Source organism: Natrix helvetica (assembly GCF_964273705.1).
Source record: "Natrix helvetica genome assembly, chromosome: 1".
Taxonomy (NCBI): domain Eukaryota; kingdom Metazoa; phylum Chordata; class Lepidosauria; order Squamata; family Natricidae; genus Natrix; species Natrix helvetica.
Genome location: NC_138548.1, coordinates 355,259,168 through 355,277,803, shown reverse-complemented (window position 1 = coordinate 355,277,803; position 18,636 = coordinate 355,259,168). Strand labels below are relative to the sequence as shown.

The 18,636-nt window shown below is 44.8% G+C and overlaps 1 protein-coding gene and 1 long non-coding RNA gene across 3 annotated transcripts in view; both read right to left on the bottom strand.

Annotated features, from left to right (window-relative positions):
* The window catches only part of LOC309384299, a 291,422-nt gene that overhangs the window by 183,954 nt on the left and 88,832 nt on the right, over positions 1 to 18,636 (bottom strand). The window lies entirely within an intron of this gene.
* The window catches only part of LOC309384257 (uncharacterized protein), a 268,736-nt gene that overhangs the window by 192,621 nt on the left and 57,479 nt on the right, over positions 1 to 18,636 (bottom strand). The window lies entirely within an intron of this gene.

Below are 18,636 nucleotides of genomic sequence, written 5' to 3'. Positions count from 1 at the left end.
GAGGCCTGCATTACTGTCTCTTCTACGTGGCTTTACTATTGATCTTTTCCTCCCAACAGACTTACACAATATTTTGATTTCTGGCTTGATTTTCTTCCCTTTTCAACACTGATTGTTATTTATAGTTGTCCAGAGTGCTCTTATTGCCATCCTGTTCATCTGTAAGATTCAAAGAAAAATGTAACTTTAATTCTTTATAAAACGGTTACAGATGAGGTGAAAAAAGGAGAAAAGTATACACCACTTTTGCTCATGGAAGTCCTCAGCTGCAAATAAGGGCAGAAAATACTGTCTACAACCCCTCTGGTGACATCCTTGTTCAAGTAGTCCTCACTTAACTTACCACAATCGGAATTGATATTTGCATCGCTAAGCAGCTCAATAATTAAGCATCATGTCACATGACAGTGCCAATTTACATCTCTTCCTCTGTAGTTTTTAAGCTAATTACTGTGGGTTGTTAAAGGCAATTTCATATGACCGTGACTTGCAATTTCCTGCCAGTATATCCACTGATTTTGCTTGTCTGAAGCTAGCTGGGAAGGTCACAAATGGGGATCATGAGTGTGGGATGCCACCACCATCATAAATGTGCAACTCTTGGCAGAACCCGAATTGGTGCAACTCCTTTTCCTGCACCTTCAAAACCGCAGTCACTGCTGACATGGGGGTCACGGAACAAGTGCTGGGATTAACACAAATTTTGTCAATCAGGTGCACATCCACTTCTACTGTGCCATAATAACTCTGAAGGCTCAGGGAAGAAGTGGTAAGTGAGGACTACCTGTGCAACCAAAGATGGATTAAGCACAAATGAACCTGGTTAATACATGGATGGGACAAGAAATACGATTCTTATTGGCAAGACATGGAAGTAAAAAAACTTGTAAATTTTATTCTTCTGTCATTTTCAATACACGTGTGGTTTACAAACTATATCAAGAGGGCAACCTCAAGATATAATGGGAGACTTTAACTACCCTGATATCAACTGGGAGTAAGTTTGAGATCGAATAGATTCGTAACCAACTTAGCTGACAACTTTGTCACCCAAAAGTTAGAGGAGGGAACTAGAGAAAAAAACTATACTCGACCTAATTCTTACTAATAGAGAAGTGATAGAAGGAGTTGAAGTTGTCGGAACCTTGGGAGAGTGACCATGTCTTACTGGAATTCAATATAATGCAAACACAAGCAATAGAATATAATCCAACAAGTGTCTTAAAATTTAGAAGAGCTGATTTTAAGAAATTCATAGCCTAAGCAAAAATTCATGGATAAAAATCCTAAAGGAGAAAACAATGCAAGGAGTGTGAGAAATACTGGAAAATCTATATATATATATAAAAGCAAAATACCCCTCATGCATTATCATAAAATCTCCAGAACCTTAAAGTCTACAAACCTAAATTTTCCATGTATGTTCCTCTTGGCTTCTAGCTACTCACTAAGAAAAGATTTTTCGAAATGACCATCAGAGCATTAGTATTTCCCATATTATTATTAACATGTTATCATGCTAACGAGTTCTACTCCCTCCCCTAATCAGAAAAGAAATCTGTTCCAAATGCAAAACACAAGCAGAGGAGAGGAGATCCAGTTTCGGTTTTACTTTCACAGCAGGAAGCAGCTGTACTACAGAACAGTTGAGCTAACCAATAGCCAGGCTCCTTCCTGTCTTGTTGCTCACACAGAAATACTGTTTCACTTTCAAACTAGCCCTCTGATACTAAGGAGTTCTACTCCCCCTCCCCACCTCAAAAGAGGAGTTTCACTTTCACAGCAGCAAGCAGCTTTACTATAGAACAGTTGAGCTAAGCCACGTCCCGGCTGCTTCCTGTCTCCTTCTTGCTCACAGAGAAATACTGTTACCCCTCAACTCTCTCACACAATGACAGGATGCTAGCCAGATGAATACTAATGGATGCTGGTAGGCAGAGGCAGATTCCTCCCCCTTATTTTACTCCCCAGTTCAGACAAATCTGTTCCTTCTAGTGTAATGCCAGTTATAGGGAAAAGAGGCAAAAATGCAGAAAAAGATTTACAGGTGCAATTAGGAAAACACAAGTAAGGGAAGCTGCACACAAGTATCGTCAAACTCATCCCCAAGTCAGTAGAAAGGCTGCAAAAAAGTATACATCTAATAACCCCTATGCTAATCAGTCACAAATGAGATCAATGCCTTGGACTAATAAGTATTTCTCTAGTTTTAAATTTGATCCTCCGAAATAAACAATAAACTACACAATTCTCAGTATTGTTTTATCTTCCACGCTTCGGCATAATCTGAGAAACACCCAGTGATAAGATATAGTGAGATGAAATCAAGGCTGAAGCCCAGCGCTCCCCTCCACCGTTTAAACCTTTCCGCGACTTCACCCACTGCCCACGCATGCTCACAACGGTCCTAGCCAAGCCACAGGCCATGTGGGTTTGCTGCCTTGCGCAGGCAGCCATGCTATGTTTCGGAATGGCAGGTTGAGGGTCCCGGGATCAATGTTCCCTCTAAGCTGCGCGCCTGCGTGGCCGCGCACATAAGACAACACAGTGCAGAAGTTTCAAACTGCAGCGCAGTGTTTATTTAAATGTGACTGAAAATATCCCCCCTCCCTCCCTTCTCTCTCTGCACCGAACTCTCTCCTCCATCTGGTGATTGGTGAAATCAAGGAAGACTCTGCCCGGAGACCGATGACACTGCAGAAGGGGGAATTCCCATTGGTCCTATGGAGCTTCGTCGGTCCCTGGGAAAATGTGATTCGCTGGTTGTAGCCTGCGTTTCTCTGAAGCGCCGTTCTGGACTGGGCAGTCTTTCTGCGATCCCTTCGCTTTGGGGAGAGGGAACCAGTGTGGAATTGGACTGCCTGAGCCAAAGGGGTCCACGGGATCTTGTGATTTGATTTTTGAGCAGTACCAATCCTTTCCTCTCTTTCCTTTCCCTTTCTGTCCTTCTATCTTCCTTTCTTTTCCTTTCCTTTTTCCTTTCCTTTCTTCTTTCCTTTCCTTTTTCCATTCCTTCTTTTCCATTTCCTTTCCTTTATCTTTTCCTTTCTTCTTTCCCATTTCCTTTCCTTTTCCTTTCCTTCTTTTCCATTTCCTTTCCTTTCTCTTTTCCTTTCCTTATTTCCTTTTCCCTTCCCTTTCCCTCCCTTCTTCATCATTTCCTTTCCTTCTTTTCCATTTCCTTTCCTTTTCTTCTTTCCCATTTCCATTCCCTCCCTTTCCTTTCCTTCCTTCCTTCCTTCCTTCCTGGAGGTCTGAGGGAGAGGACCCTTTTCCTCCTATCCCCCCTCCCCAACATCTGCTATGATGGCAATTATGGCTAAAAGAAAATTAAGATGCTCAGGCATGAAAATGTGCTGCTCAAACACTATACTTTTCCGCACAGACTGAAAAAAAATTAGAGGGAACATTGTCCAGGATGTGCTACAGTGGTGGTGCACCCTCTCCCCTTCAGCCATACTTCCAAGGACTTCCAAGTGGTGATTAATGCTGATAGGAAGACTTCTGGAAGGCACCGAGATCCTTTCAATGCCCCATGACTAGAGAATGCTGTTCTCATTGTCGCCCAGGATTTTGAGAAGAGATATATCGTTCTCCACAGCAGAGAAAACTGGTTGTTACGAAGCAGTGAAATGTACCATGCCTATGAAGCTCTCCAATAACCTCTGATGTTCTGCCATGGAGAAGATGGCTATTACATCAATATACCTCAGTGTGAACCAAACACCAAAGTTCTGCTCAAGAAGACCATGTTTGCTGCTGCCTTTACAGCTACAGGATAATGGAAGGTGATGGTAAAGAATGCTACCTATTGCTGTTCCATTTGTGTAGCGAAGCACGGGTATCCAACTTAGTAGTATGATCATACATAAGCCCAGCCCAACACAATATTACTGTAAAGGGAAAACAAGATATCCAAGAACAATCCAGCAATGAAAGAAAAAAAGGATCAGTATAAAAATGGAAAGAGGACACATAACTAAGGCAGAATAGTAGCATATAGCTTGAATCTGCAAAGATGAAATCAAGGTCAGGGTGAGAATGAACTAAAACGTGCAATAAATATCAAAAATCATTTAAAACATGTTATAAAACAAGAAAAAAGCCAGGGAAACAATCAGTGCACTAATGGGAGATGATGGCAAGAAAGTGATGGGCAGTAGAGACACAGCAGAGCTAATTAATTCATTATTTGCATCTATCTTCAGGCAAAAATAAAAAATAGCCAAACCTACCAAAACAGAACTGTAAAAGGCAGACTAGGAATACAAATTAAAACAGGCAAGAAAATGATAAGAGAACACCTGTCTATTCTAGATGAGTTCTAATCATCGGGACCAGATTGATTACATCCCAGAGTTCTGAAGGAGCCGGCAGACGTGATCTAAGAAACATTCAACCTTATCTTTCAAAGATCTTCACGCACCAAGGAACTACCGGTGGATTGGAAAAGACCGGATGTAGTTCCCATCTTCAAAAAGGGGGAGAAAAATGGTTCCATAAAACTACAGGCCAATTAGCCTGACATCACTACCTGGGAAGATCCTGGAAAAGATAATGAAACAAAAGAACTGCAAACACCTAGAAGCAAGCAAATATATAACCAGAAGTCAACATGTTATTTCATTCTTACACAAAGTGACAAAATTAGAGGACCAATCTAATACATTGTATGACTGGATTTCAGTAGGGCAGTTGACAAAGTAGACCATAACCTACTTCTTGGTAAATTAGAAAAATGTGGGATAGGTACATCCTTCCACACAGATGGATTCATAACTGGCTGACAAACCACACTCAAAGTATATGCCTTAATGGGACTATATCTATGTGGAGAGAAGTAAGCAGTGGTTACCCCAAGGTTCTGCTTTAGAACTCTTTTAATATCTTCGTAAATGCCTTCGATGAGGGAGTCCAACGGGAACACATCAAATTTTTAAATGACACCAAGTTGGCAGGAATAGTCAACACCTCAGAAGATAAGCAAAAGATAAGAGAATCTCGATAGATTTGGCCCTATCTAACAAAATGAAATTCAATGAAGGGGGAAAAAGGGTTTTACACTTATTCAAGGAAAACCAAATGTACTGGTACAGAATAGGTAACACTTGGCTCAAGTAATAACTATGAGAGGAACCTTGAAGTCCTAGTGGACAATCATTTAGATATGGGCCAGCTGTGTATTGCAGTGGCCAAAAAAAGGCAACACAATACTAGGCTGCATTAACAGAGAGATAGAATCAATCATCATGTGAAGTACTAGTACCACTTTATAAAGAGTAAGACCACACTTAGATAACTGCAGACAGTTTGGTCACCATATCATAAAAAAGATGTTGAGACTCTGGAAAGAAGGCAGAAAAAGAGCAACAAAGAGGATTAGGGGGCTGGAGGCTAAAATAAAAAGAAGGGTGGCAGGAATTGGGTATGTCTAGTCTAGGGAAGGGAAGGACTAGGGGAGACATGATAGCCATCTTCCAATACTTAAGGAGTTGCCACAAAAGGGGGAAGGGTTTCAACCTATTCTCCAAAGCCCCTGAAGGCAGGACAAGGAACTGGATGGAAACTAATCAAGGAGAGAAGCAACTTCAAACTTAGGAGAAATTTCCTGACACTGAGAACAGTGAACCAGTGGAAGGGTTTCCCTTCAGAGGTTGTGGGAGCTCCATCCCTGGTGGCTTTTAATCAGAGACAGGGCAGCCATTTGTCTGAAATCATATTGGGTCTCCTGTTTGATCAGGGCGTCTGAATAGAAGACCTGCAAGGTCTGTCACAAACCCTCCAGTGATGGGAGCACCCACAACCTCTGGAGGGAAGCCATTCCCAAAGAATCCACCTTCACTTGGAAGAGACTTTTCCAATCTTCCCACCAGGAGGAAAATTGCAGCCACCAGTTTCACAGCCTGCAGCACCAGTGGGCTTAAATTCGGGGAGGGAAGGAAACCTGCAGCAGCAGCAGCTGAGATGTTTCAGCCCAGTTGCTTCTCTGCTTCCAGGACTCTCCTCCCACCTGCCCTCCACTCACCTTCCAGCTGCTGCTTCGACCATGGGAAGAGCACAAAAGCCGCTCTGCACACCACTCTCCTCCCAGGATTGATCCGGAAGAGGAAGTTCAGCTGTTCCCAACGGTGTTTTTTATAAAAGGCACCTGGATTTTCTTCTACTCTTCCCGTCGCTTTCCAGCCTTTCTAGCAACACAGTACTCGATGGTTTTAACTCCTTTAAGCTCAACCACAAGTATTAGCCTTTCTAGGCAAAGGTGTTGCCTGTTTGAGCACCATCTCCAGATTGGAGGCATTAAAAAAAAAAATCCTTCTCCAGTTTCTACCTAAGCCGTTTGCAACAAGTTTCCACTGATTAAATGCTATCAACCGACTTTGCAGCTGAGCCTAGTGAAATAGTGAAATGTGATGTTACTTAACCTTGTGGAGATTAACTATGTGCCCAGCCATAAACGTTCATGAAGGTTTTACAGAATTTCACAATCAGCTTTCTTAGGGGTGACTCTCAGTGGAGATCAAAACCTCTCTACATGCCAAAACTTTATGACTGTGAGGCTCCCAGGATTTTAGGGTATGGCAGCAGCATCAGGCCAGACCCTCCAGGGGAAGGAGCTTCACTCCTGCTGGCCAGGGCTGCATCCAAGAGCATCAACCACCAAGCTTCATTCTTGGAGGAGGAAATTTTATATCTGCTGAATGCCAGGTGTAAATTCTGTAAATTTGCTTGCACTGAAGTCTCCCATTAGGTCACACAGAGAAACATATGCAGCAGGGCCTAGAAAATGGAGCCTAAGAAAGATGGCATGACTGCCTATATATGGTAGAAGAAATTTCCCCCCTTTCCCCAATGTCTATTTATCTTTTTATTGTACAGAGGGTTGTTTTTTATATATTCTCCTATTTCCCTCATGTTAATTTTAATGTGTCTTAGAGAAACACAACTTTCAGTTTCATCCTTCTGCATCCTGAAAGTCTTCCAGATTTTGAGGCCAGAATTTCCTAGCCAGCATCTCCTTTGCACAAAATATCTATGAGTCATAAGCAGAGTTTCTGAGTGGCCCCAGTAAGTTGTTGAAGCTTCTAAAAATACATGGTAAAAAAAATATGGACAGAGGTTGTATCTCAAGAAGAAAAAGCATTGTGGTTTTGAGTCCTGGGTTCTTAGGTTCATGAACAACCCCTGCTGTGATCTTGTCTTCTTGGAGGTGCTGCTTGTTACCCTGGTGGTAGCAGCACCAAGATGCCTCTTATTTGTTGCAAATTTGTTACATCTTCAAATCCCCATAACTTTAACCTTAAACTGCCTACTATTGACCTCACTCCATTCCTAAGGCTTCTCTAAGGGGCGTGCATAAGCGCACCATTGTGCCTACTGGACCTGATCTACTGTCCCCATTTATTCGTACGCATTTCATTCATACTCATGTTTATTCTTATACCTATATATAGTAATGTTAATGTATTCTATTATGTATCAATACACATACTATTCCCAATTTCTACTTTCTACCTATTTTCTAATCTTTAATGAAGCAATTGCTATCTTAAGTATTCTATATTTATCCATCATCTCTTGTTTTTTTTAATATTTCAACTTGTAAGAAGTTAGCCCCCACCCCTCTCCCAGAAAAATGAAATTTTCTAGGGAATATTAAAAAGGCAGAATATTATACCTCTCTGCATGAGAAAAGGAGAAACATGGTCTTGGAAAGCAGTCCCCAGCTTTGTTAACAGCCCCAGAAAGACTTTACCACTTTATCTACAACACAATAGATCTTCACCCTTAGGACATAATAGGATTAGCCCTCTACCCATCTAGCAACAGAACTCACCATGTGCAACCTGAGGAGATCTCATCACCCAGCAAGGCTCAACCAAGCCTGGGACTCAAGACAACCAATCAGAATACATTTCTTACACAGGAACTGGAAGCTCTAAGGCGGGGGCCAAGAGAGGGTATTAATCTTTCTTTTTCTCTCTCTCTCTCTGTTAGATCCAGGCAACGAGAGAACAGACTCCAGACGGTAGTGACAATCAGCTCTTTATTAGTGATTTAGTAGTGATCCAGCTGACTATGGGGTCTTGCAGCTCCCCTTTTATAGGGAGCTGGCAGACCTCCCGTCCAATCAGAACACCCCCTTGTTCCCGCCCTAGTGGCGGACCTGAGTGGAGACTACAGCAGTTTATGCAAATATCTAACACCCCTCCCCTCTTAGATGGAGTGTTCCGGTTAGTGACAAAGTCCTGTAAGTATGCGGGTTTCTGCCTCGTTCGGGTGGACCTGCGAAGTTCTGGTTGTGCCGGAACGGGCGTAGGATCGGGGTGTCCTTTTTTCTCCATTGTCCTGGCTGGGGATTGTAGGTTCCCTTCGCTCGGGGACTGCTCCATTCTTTCGTCGGTCACAGGTTCCTCCCCTGGCTCCGCTGTGCTGTAGTCGTCTGTGCTGGGCGAGTCGGGTTGTTGTGTCGGCAATCTCTCTGAAGGTGTGAGTTCCTCGTTCGATGACCGTAGATGGGAGTATGCCAGGCGACCTCGGAGTTTGTCGATGTGTCTTTTCCAATTCCTACCGTCTTCCAATTCTAACAAGTAGGAACGAGGTCCAGTGATGCCTATTACCCTTGCCGGAATCCACAGTGTCCCCCCTAAATAGTTGTGGGTGTATACTGAATCCCCTATGCTAAAGTTCCGAATTTTGCTTGTAGAGTCTGGGGGCGATGTGGCAGAGTAATTTGGGTGTAGTCGGTCTAGGTGAGACCTTAGCCGGCAACCCATGAGGAGCTCAACGCGACTCCTTCCCGTCGTGGCGCTAGGGGTAAAAGATAGTGTTGGATTAAAAGATAGTGATCGATTTGTGTTTTCCAATCACCCGGGCCCATCCTAGCGAGGGCCTCTTTTGCAGCGCGCACCATTCTTTCCGCCTGACCATTCGATGCCAGATGGAATGGTGCGACGAGGGCAGGCCGAATTCCCTGACTTGCTAGGTAGGATTCGAATTGCATGGCCGTGAACTGTGGCCCATTGTCGGAGACCAGGAGGTCGGGCAGGCCGTGCGTGGCGAAAAGTCGCCGTAATACCTTGATGACCGCCTCTGCCGTGATCGAGGTCATCAGGACTACTTCTAACCATTTGGAGTATGCGTCCACAACTATTAAAAACGTCTGTCCCTGAACTGGTCCTGCGAAGTCTATGTGTATTTGCGACCAGGGTGCTTTCGGTTTGTCCCACTCCATAGCGGGCGCTTCAGGGGGGGCTGGTCTGGATTCTTGGCACGGATTGCAAGTGGCTACCCATTCCTCTATCTCCTTGTCCATGTTCGGCCACCAAACGTAGCTCCTAGCCAATGCTTTCATTCTTACGATCCCTGGATGCCCAACATGCAACGCTTCTAATACATTTCTCCGCAGTTTGTGCGGTACAACAACTCGATCCCCCCACAATAAACAACCTTTCAAAACCGACAGTTCATCACGCTTGGACCAAAGCAGTTTGAATTCGGGTCCCACAATCCCTTTGGGCCACCCCCTCCATACCCAAGTTTGCACTTGTCTGATCATGTTGTCCTTAGCAGAAAACCTCGCAACGTCCACAGAAGATACTGGCCCTGTGTCCAAACAGTCAATCAATAGGACCGGTATTTCTGGAGTGGGGTCGGCCAACAGTTCCGGTAGCGGGCAGCGGCTGAGCGCGTCTGCATGCCCCAATGTAGAACCCGGTTGGTGTACCAGTTTGTAGGAATACGCAGCCAGGAAAACAGTCCACCTGGTCATGCGCGGGGAGAGGGAGACCGGTGTGGGATGGTTTCCCACCAGTAGACCCAGCAATGGTTTGTGGTCCGTTATAAGTTCGAAATCACGGCCGTAGAGGTATTCGTGAAAACTCTTGACTCCAGCCACAGCGGCTAACGCTTCCCTGTCCAGATGGCTGTAGTTGCGTTCCGCCGAAGACAATGTCCTTGAGTAGAAAGTGATGGGGGCTTCGTTCCCGTTTGGCATTCTGTGGCTGAGTACTGCGCCGACGCCGAAAGGTGAGGCATCGCAGGTCAATACCAGTGGTAGGGTTTGGCTGTACTGGATTAGCAGAGAGTCGGTTGTCAGCAGGCGCTTGACTGCGGCGAAAGCGGCAGCCTTGGAGCGTCCCCAGGTCCATTTCGCGTTCTTTGCTAGAAGTCGGTGCAACGGCTCAGCAACGGTGGCTTTCTGTCTGAGAAATACGCTGTAGAAGTTAAGAAATCCGAGGAAAGCCTGCAACTCGGTCTGATTTCGTGGTGTGGGGGCGTCCTGGATCGCCTTAATTTTTTTTTATGTCGGGTGTATTCCCAGTCCATCAATCCTGTAACCCAGGAATTCTACACTGGGCACGTTAATTTGGCATTTTTCCTTTTTTAGGCGGAGACCCTTTTCTCGAATTCTGGCCAAAACAGTCCTTACACGCTTTAATAATTGCTCCTCGTTTGCAGCTGATACCAAGATGTCGTCGAAGTAAGGGACGACTCCTGGTATGCCCTGCAAAAGCCGTTCCATGACGCTTTGGAACAATCCCGGAGCGATGCTTACGCCGAATTGTAACCGGTTGCATTTAAAAGCACCCCTGTGCGTCACTATAGTTTGTGCCTCCGCCGTGGCGCTATCCACTGGCAGCTGCTGATACGCTTGTGCCATGTCTAGTTTTGCAAAAAAATTTCCTGGCCCCAACGAGTGCAATAGGTGTTGTACTATGGGCACAGGATATGCGCTTTGTTGTAGGGCGACATTAATTGTGCATTTATAGTCCGCGCAGATACGGACTGACCTGTCTGGCTTAACGGGGGTCACGATTGGGGTTTCCCAGCGAGCGTGATCCACTGGTTCAAGGATTCCTTGCTCTACCAGCTTATCAAATTCCTTATCAATTTTGGGACGGAGCGCAAAAGGCACTCTCCTAGGTTTGAGCCTGATAGGCGCCACATTTGGATCCAAATTAAATGAAATTGGTTTTCCCACATACTTACCAAGGCCGGGGCTGAACACATCCTCGAACTCCTTAAAAATTCCTTCAGCGCTGCTGTTATCCACGGCATTGATCCCGGTAACTTCTAGCCCCAAGGCTTCGAACCAATCCAGTCCCAGGAGGCTTTGTAATGGCGCGCTGGCAACGGTCACGGGCAGCTGGGCTGTGATGTTTTTGAACTGGACTCGAAACGTGCCTTGACCCACGATGGGGACCCTGTTCCCCTGGTAGTCTCGAAGCAGGATGTCTGGTGTTCGTAGTTGGCACTTCTTTAGGCTCGGAATCGCCATTTTCATCGCTGACCATGAGATGATCATCAGTGATGATCCCGTGTCAACTTCAAGCTCGCAAGGGGAGTCCTCTAGGAGGACAGTGAGTTTCAGCTTTTTAGGTCGCTTTGTGCGGACCTGTCCTATCGTTGTGAGATAGGTTCTTAGTGGTTCTCTCTGGGAATACTCTCTCTCGGCTCCCTGGGAATACTCTCTCTCGGCTCTCTGGGAATACTCTCTCTCGGCTGACTCCCTTGGCTCTCTCTCCGGGCGCCCTTTGTTTTTTCGCCAAGCCCCTGGGGTGGGCTTCTGTCGGCGATACTATGGCGGCTGCCATGTTGTATCAGGGACTTCGCTCCGGCACACCTTTGCAATGTGCCCGATTTTGCCGCAACGTGAGCAAACAACGTCTCTAAATCGGCAGGTAGACCGGGGATGATTCCCTCCGCAGCTTGCGCAGGGCGGCAAACGGGATTCAAATTTCCACGCCAGTTTTGTGTGGCTGCTACGCATGCGATGGCTGTCTTCGCACTCGCTGTCCTTGGTTTCTTGATCGGTGGCCTCGTGATGCACCTGGGTTTGTCTGGTTCCAGATTGGTGTGTGCCGTACCCGCGTTGTAGCGTTTCCGTAGATCTGTCCGCTGATTCTGAAGCTCTTGCCTCGTCAAGTGCGATCTGCAATGTTAGATTGGATCTTGCCAATAAACGTTTCTGCAATGAAATGTCCCGCACTCCGCATATGAGGCGATCCAGGATGTGCTCGTCCAGATTTCTGAATTCGCAATACGTTGCCGCTTTGCGAAGTGCTGCAACGTATTGGTTGATTGTTTCGTCCGTCTTCTGATTCCGCATGTAGAACTCGTGGCGGCGAACGTGGCGGGAAGGCTTGGGTGCGTAGTGTGTCTTCAGCATTTGTTGTAGAGCCGTCCATGTGACTGCCTGGATGGGAGCTGGCTCCGAAAGATCCCTGGCCGTCTCGAAAACCTCTCGACCACAGTAGCTCAGGAACATGTTCTTTTTCCGGGAGTCCAGTACTCCCGTGAGATCGTTTGCCTCGAGGAAACATTCGAATCTCAGCATGTAGGATTCCCAATGTTCTGCTACTGGGTTGTATGGGGTTGGTGGAGCGTGCATCGCCATCTTGCCCTGCGTTTGAATTTGCTGCGCTGAGATGGCTGCCGGAATTTCCGCCGAAATCCGGGCTGGATCGATCCGTGGATTCTGTTAGTAGATCATCGTCCTATCTGCCTCTCGATCCCACCTTCGTCGCCAGTGTTAGATCCGGGCAACGAGAGAACAGACTCCAGATGGTAGTGACAATCAGCTCTTTATTAGTGATTTAGTAGTGATCCAGCTGACTATGGGGTCGTGCAGCTCTCCTTTTATAGGGAGCGGACCTGAGTGGAGACTACAGCAGTTTATGCAAATATCTAACACTCTCACCTACGTGCTCATTTTGCCCAGGACTTCAAACCATGTGTTCCTGTCCACCATTAAACTATCTTTCGTAGCAGTGTCCACATTTCCAGTTTTTTCCCACTTGGAACTGAACCCGGATGGACATTTCTTTCAATAATTTGGTGACCCAGATGGGACTCCATACTAGTCTGACCAATGGACCTGGCCCAAATAAGCCTCCCTTGCTGGCACAGACCCATTGAGTCTATGGGTGGATTTTTCCCAGACCTTGGCCATTTGGAACAAAGGGTTTAAAGGGGTTTTGACTGTTGAGTTCAAAGGCTGCTTGGAAAGGTGAGTACCTCTAAATTTCAACTTTAAAAGCCCAGGAGGTGAAAGGGAGCATGTGTCTCTGTGTGTGAATGCGCTTGAGAAAAAATCCCTTCTCTGGATCTTGCTCCCTCTGTGCATTTCCTAACCGCAGAAAGACCAACAGAGTCTGGAGATCAGGGGGGATTTGCCAGAGCACAGGACCTTCTGTAGGTAAAAGGGAGAGAGTGTGTGGGAAAGGCTTAAAAGGCAAATGAGAGGTTCACTCTTGGGTGACTGGCTGAGCATCACTGAGCAGATCCCTATTCTGGAAAGGAAGTACCCATACTCTGAGTAATTTCGGTGGACAGAATCCTCCCAGGCCATTGGCCTGAAAAACTGAGGGCTGACCACAGGTTAGAAGGTACATTCACCTGTTGGGGGTGGTGTATTCCACGGTTGCAAGGGACCTAAGTAAAAGAAAAGAGTGGAGCCTTGGACTCTTGTCGCGGACAGTGGGAAGAGTAGACCAGGAAATGAGAAGCTCAGAATCTAGGATCCCACTGAAATCTCCTCAATGGAGACTGATGGAGACCTGGGTTTGGGACAAATTACCTGTCCAGACAGGAATGAAGAATATGCACGCGTGTCAAGGTATGTGAGAAATGGACTCTGCTCAGGGATGAAGCAAGAAAAACCAATTTGGCTAAATAAAATACTTAAAAGGGAAATATATAAATAGGAATGTTGGGGATTTTGGGTTTTTTGTTGATTGTTTCTCTTCCTCTCTGTTTTCCATGCAATCACATGATGCATTTGTTAAGATCTGTGCCTTCCCTAATTTAACTGAGATTTATTGTGGGAATGACCAGTGTCATGTGTATGAGTCTGCGAGTTTTGTTTTCCGCTCATTTTCTCTCTCTCTAGCTCCCTCTCTCTCTGTCAAAGTCTTTGTGTTCCCTCGAGGTAAATGTAACTGTTAAATGTCCTTGATCCCTAGGAGAAATGAAATAATTAAATTATTGCAAATAATGCTGAATTAAGCAATGAAAATGCCCTCACACTGAGCTTGCCTGTCCAGCAGAACAGGATGAAGTTTCCTTCCCTCTCTGTACTTTTAAGAACAGCTCCAGTATATGAGAGAACGTTTTAAGTTCTTTTACAAGAAAAATGTTACTCTTGCTTTTTCTGTGTGTTTAAATGATTTCATCTGTCCATCCTTTTTCTGAAGCATGTGAATCCAGCTTTTTCTCCCTCATCTGTTGCGTCCCCATATTGTTGAAACTGCTTTATCTGTTTAATAACTGCAGTACTGATGTGTTTTTTCCCCCTCAAACCTTGCCTGCAAGCTATCTATCCACCCCAACTCTACCTCCCCATCTCTTAGCCTTCAACAATGCCTTTCCTGGTAGGAATACCAGCATCCACCACATATGAAAATATGTTCCTGGCAATTGGTGACATTTCCAACATTTAGCTGATTTATCCTTAAACATTTTTGCTAATCTTTCAAGTGTCATGTGCCATCTATAAAACATTTTATATAAATTCTCTTTATATGCTGTCACCATTGTCAAATTATAATTCCTTTCCCACAGTTGTTGCCATTTTTGTAGTTCTATTGTATATCCAAAGTTTTTTGCCCATCTTATTATTGGTTCTTTAACCTCTTCTTCTTCTAAATTTATTCTAAGTAGATAACTGTACAATTTTTAATCATTTTTTCATCTGTTCCCATGAGTATCCTATCTAATTCTGAGTTTTCCATATTAAAACCATACTCTTTAACATCTTTCTCATATCTTGTTTGTATTTGCATTTGTTTAAACCAGTGATGGCGAACCTTTTTGGGCTTGCATGACATAAGTGGGGGGAACGCAGGGTGGTCGTGTGCAGGCATGCCGCACCCATAATGCAATGTGTGACTCCCTCCAGTGCGCATGTGCGCACAACAGGTGCTCCCCCCCATTTTTACATGCTTTTTTCGCCCTCCCCAGGCTCCAGAGGCTTTATAGGAGCCTGGGGAGGGCGAAAAGAGCCTTCCCCCCCCCGGAGGCCCTCCGGAGGCTTCAGGGATCGTCCGGAGGCCTCCCTGAAGCCTTCGGAATGCTTAAAATGACCCTCCGAGCAAACCAGAAGTGACTTCCGGTTTTCTCGGAGGGTCGTTTTAAGCGCTCCGAAGGCGTCAGTTAAGCCTCCGGACGGTCCCTGAAGCCTTCGGAGGGCCTCCGGGGGCTCTTTTCGCCCTCCCCAAAACTCTCTTTTGTTCAATTCTCTCATATATATTTGTTAGTTTTAGTAATTCTGAAAATATTGTCTGCAAACTTACAATCTCTCCATTTTCCTTATACTCTGCCATCTTAAACAAAAGTGCTCTCACTTGGAAGAATTTTTTTAAGTTAAAACATGGATTCACAAAAGCCATTTTCCCCCTCTTCTCTGGTTGAAAACACGCTTCAAAGGGACATTTGGCTTACCCCTATCGCTCTGTAACGAGCCATCAAAACAAACCGCGAAGAAAGGGAAAAGTTCCACTTGAGTACACAAAACTCCAATCAACAAAACCACCCAGCACATAGCGCTTTTAAAATATTTCTTTTTTTATATCTGTTTTATATTTCAAATTAGAAAAAGAGGTCCAGTCTTTAAATGAATTTTAAAAAAATACTCACAGTGATGCAAGAGGAGAGCTTTGATCTATAAATCACAGAGAGTCACAGAAATAAAAGGTGAAAAAGACTTAATCCGTCCATTTAAAAAAGCTTGTAAAGATTCCATCCATGAAGATAACATGTAAAAAAATGGGATAACCACTGTCCAGAACCGTTGCAAGTTTAATTTCGCCGCTTGATTCTTCTATTCTTCAATTTAAATCAATTTTTAAGTTTTTATAGGCAGTCTCTCTTTTAAAACAATGAAGATTCCTCACCAGCTGGAAACACTTTCACTTTCAATTACTTCTGTTTTGGGCTGCCCCGACTTCATCAGCCTTGGCTGGATTTTTTGTCACCGGCTTGAAGAAATTTCTCTTGCTTCTTTCGGGGATTTTGCGATATCCCCGAGTTCAGCAAGACATATTCTTCCTGTTCACTGTCTCTTCGGGACAGTTTAGATCCGTTTGGAAACCCCCCCCCAGTGGCAAAAGTGTCGATTGCGATCTCAAAGCATTGAGCTCGCACATCGTGTCGTCGCGACTTCATCCCCGCCTCTCCTCAGTCCCTTGGATGGGTGCAAACCATCTCTTTTGTACAGTTTTTAATTGGACCAGCTGCAGGCATCATGACTAATAAAACCTAAGCCTTCCCTTTTACACCACTCCTTTAGACACACATTAAACTCTGCTACACGCTGGCCCTTCCCTTTTTGTTCCTTATATATTGGTAAAACCTCTGAAAAGATTAGCCTACAAACTACACTACTAAGTTCATACCCCAAGCTCTGGAAATCATTCTTCACAGAAAGTACATCTTTTTGGAACAGATCATTTGTGCCAAGATGTATACCTTCTCTCTCTCTCTCTCTCTCTCTCTCTCTCTCTCTCTCTCTCTCTCTCCCCTTATCTATCTACCTACCTATCTACTCTCTCTCCCTCTCCCTACCTACCTACTGTATTTCTCTCTCTTTCTCTCCCTCTCTATCCCTCTATCTACCTACCTACTTTTGTTTTAAATTTGCCTCTTCAAAACCTTGGTGCGTCTTATACTTTGAAAAATACAGTAAATGGACTCTGGGGGATTGTATTTGGGAGTGGCTGACAGAGCAAGTTCTGAACCACTTAGATTTCTGTCTAGTTAGAAGGAAATTTGTCCAGCATATCTGTATTGCCTGTATTTTAGAAGTAGCTGCATACACAAGCACACACACAGAGACACACTATTAAGAATTAGACTGAGGTTATCCTCTTCACCTACCTGCACACAAAGCGCCTCCTAAGTTAGTTTTTGCTCTGCGACATTAAGGTTCAAGACAATACCCTTTTCTTTCATTCTCGAAAGCTATTTAAAGAGCAGCACAATGCTTTTTTAGAAATGAAACATTTTCCACCAAATAATTTCTTTCTCACAGCTCCAACACCAAGGCTGTTGCAACAAATTTGTCAGCATCTTGGCACTGCTACCACCGGGGTAACAAACAGGCACCTCCAAGAAGAAAAAAATCACAGCAGGGTGTTGGAAGAAAAATCCATCTGGTTCACTTCCAAGCCTGGAGAGAAGCTCTGGAAATAAAATGGAGGTTAGCTGCTTAGGAAAGAAGGTCCGTTTATTAATGAGCAGAACCACAGCATGCAGTTCTGGGACAGCTGACAAACTAGCTTGATGAGTGCAAGGATTTTTATACAGTTTACAGTACTTTGTAATTTTGAGGTTTCCTTTGTGTGCTTTTATTATTTGATTATTTTTACTTGTTTCGCAAAGTCTCATGATGGGTCTTAATTACCACTTCATTCGTCCTAATCCTGTCAGACATGTGTAATTGATTTTATCCTGTTATCTATTGCCTCTAGCCTTCCTTCCTTAATGGACCGGTATTGTTTCCATTTTTTTCAATGCATGGGGTTAAGGCATGAGTCCACAAACTACGGCCTGCAGGCCGCATGTGGCCCGCTGAAGCCATTAATCTAGCCCGCGCGGGACCACGAGGTTGGCTTGCCCACATCGCCCCACCCATCCTTCAGCCAAGTGCAGGACTTACCTTCGGGAGCCCCGCAGGCTGGAACTGAAAGGTAAGGCCAACAATTTTGGTCTGCAGAATGCTTCTGGAGGTGGTGTGTGTGTGAAAGAAGCCCCAAAAATGGGTGAAAATGGCCAGGTTTTGGCTAAAAAATGAGCCATTTTTGCGGCTTCGCCGGGCCGCATTAGGGTGGGCGCAATCATGGGATGACAAATGAGTCTGACCACATGGTTTACTCGGGATGATTGCGCCCAGAATGTGTTCTGGAGCCTGCTTTTATTAAGTCAGAAGGCATTCAAAAAAGTTTCCGTTATACATCGTGTGATTACATGATTGGTTACCTGCTTGTGGCAGGGCAGAACTAAACAGGTTAGCATACAGCCATATAATTGGTTAAAGCTTTCCATAGGATGTGGTTTTTTCTCTCCTGTCCGGAGTTCTCTGGACAGGCTCTGTGGTTAGCATTTCTTGCATAAACAGCAGGTGTTGAAGCATAGCAAAGGATGTGGTTTTCAATTTCGTAAGGCTACCTTGTCAGGTTGTCTTTCATTTAATGTGAAGCAAAATTATTTGACCATTGCAAAAGATCCCAACATCTCCTCCTTTCTTTTTTTATTTCAATGGAAAGGCTGTGGCAGTTGGAGCCGGAGTGTGGCCCAGGCCCCTCCGGGCCCGAGATTCACTATCACTCACTGACCACTGGATACAAAGTCAAGTCCTCCGACTCAGCCTGTATCGTTGACCTTACCCTGATGTTTTTTTGAGGAGATGTTTGTATGGTTTGCAAAGTGAGCTAAAGGATTGACTCATCCTCTTCACTCATGATGAAATTATTTGACACCTCATCCTGAGGTATGGGTTGGTAGGTCCCTCTGCTTTCGAGGTCCCAGAGGGTATTCTGGGATTGCAACAGCATGGTCTGCAATGAATCTATTCTAGATGTAATAAATGTAGAAAAGCGATTAAATAAGCATGGGCCAATTGTGCACGCTAATACAAGC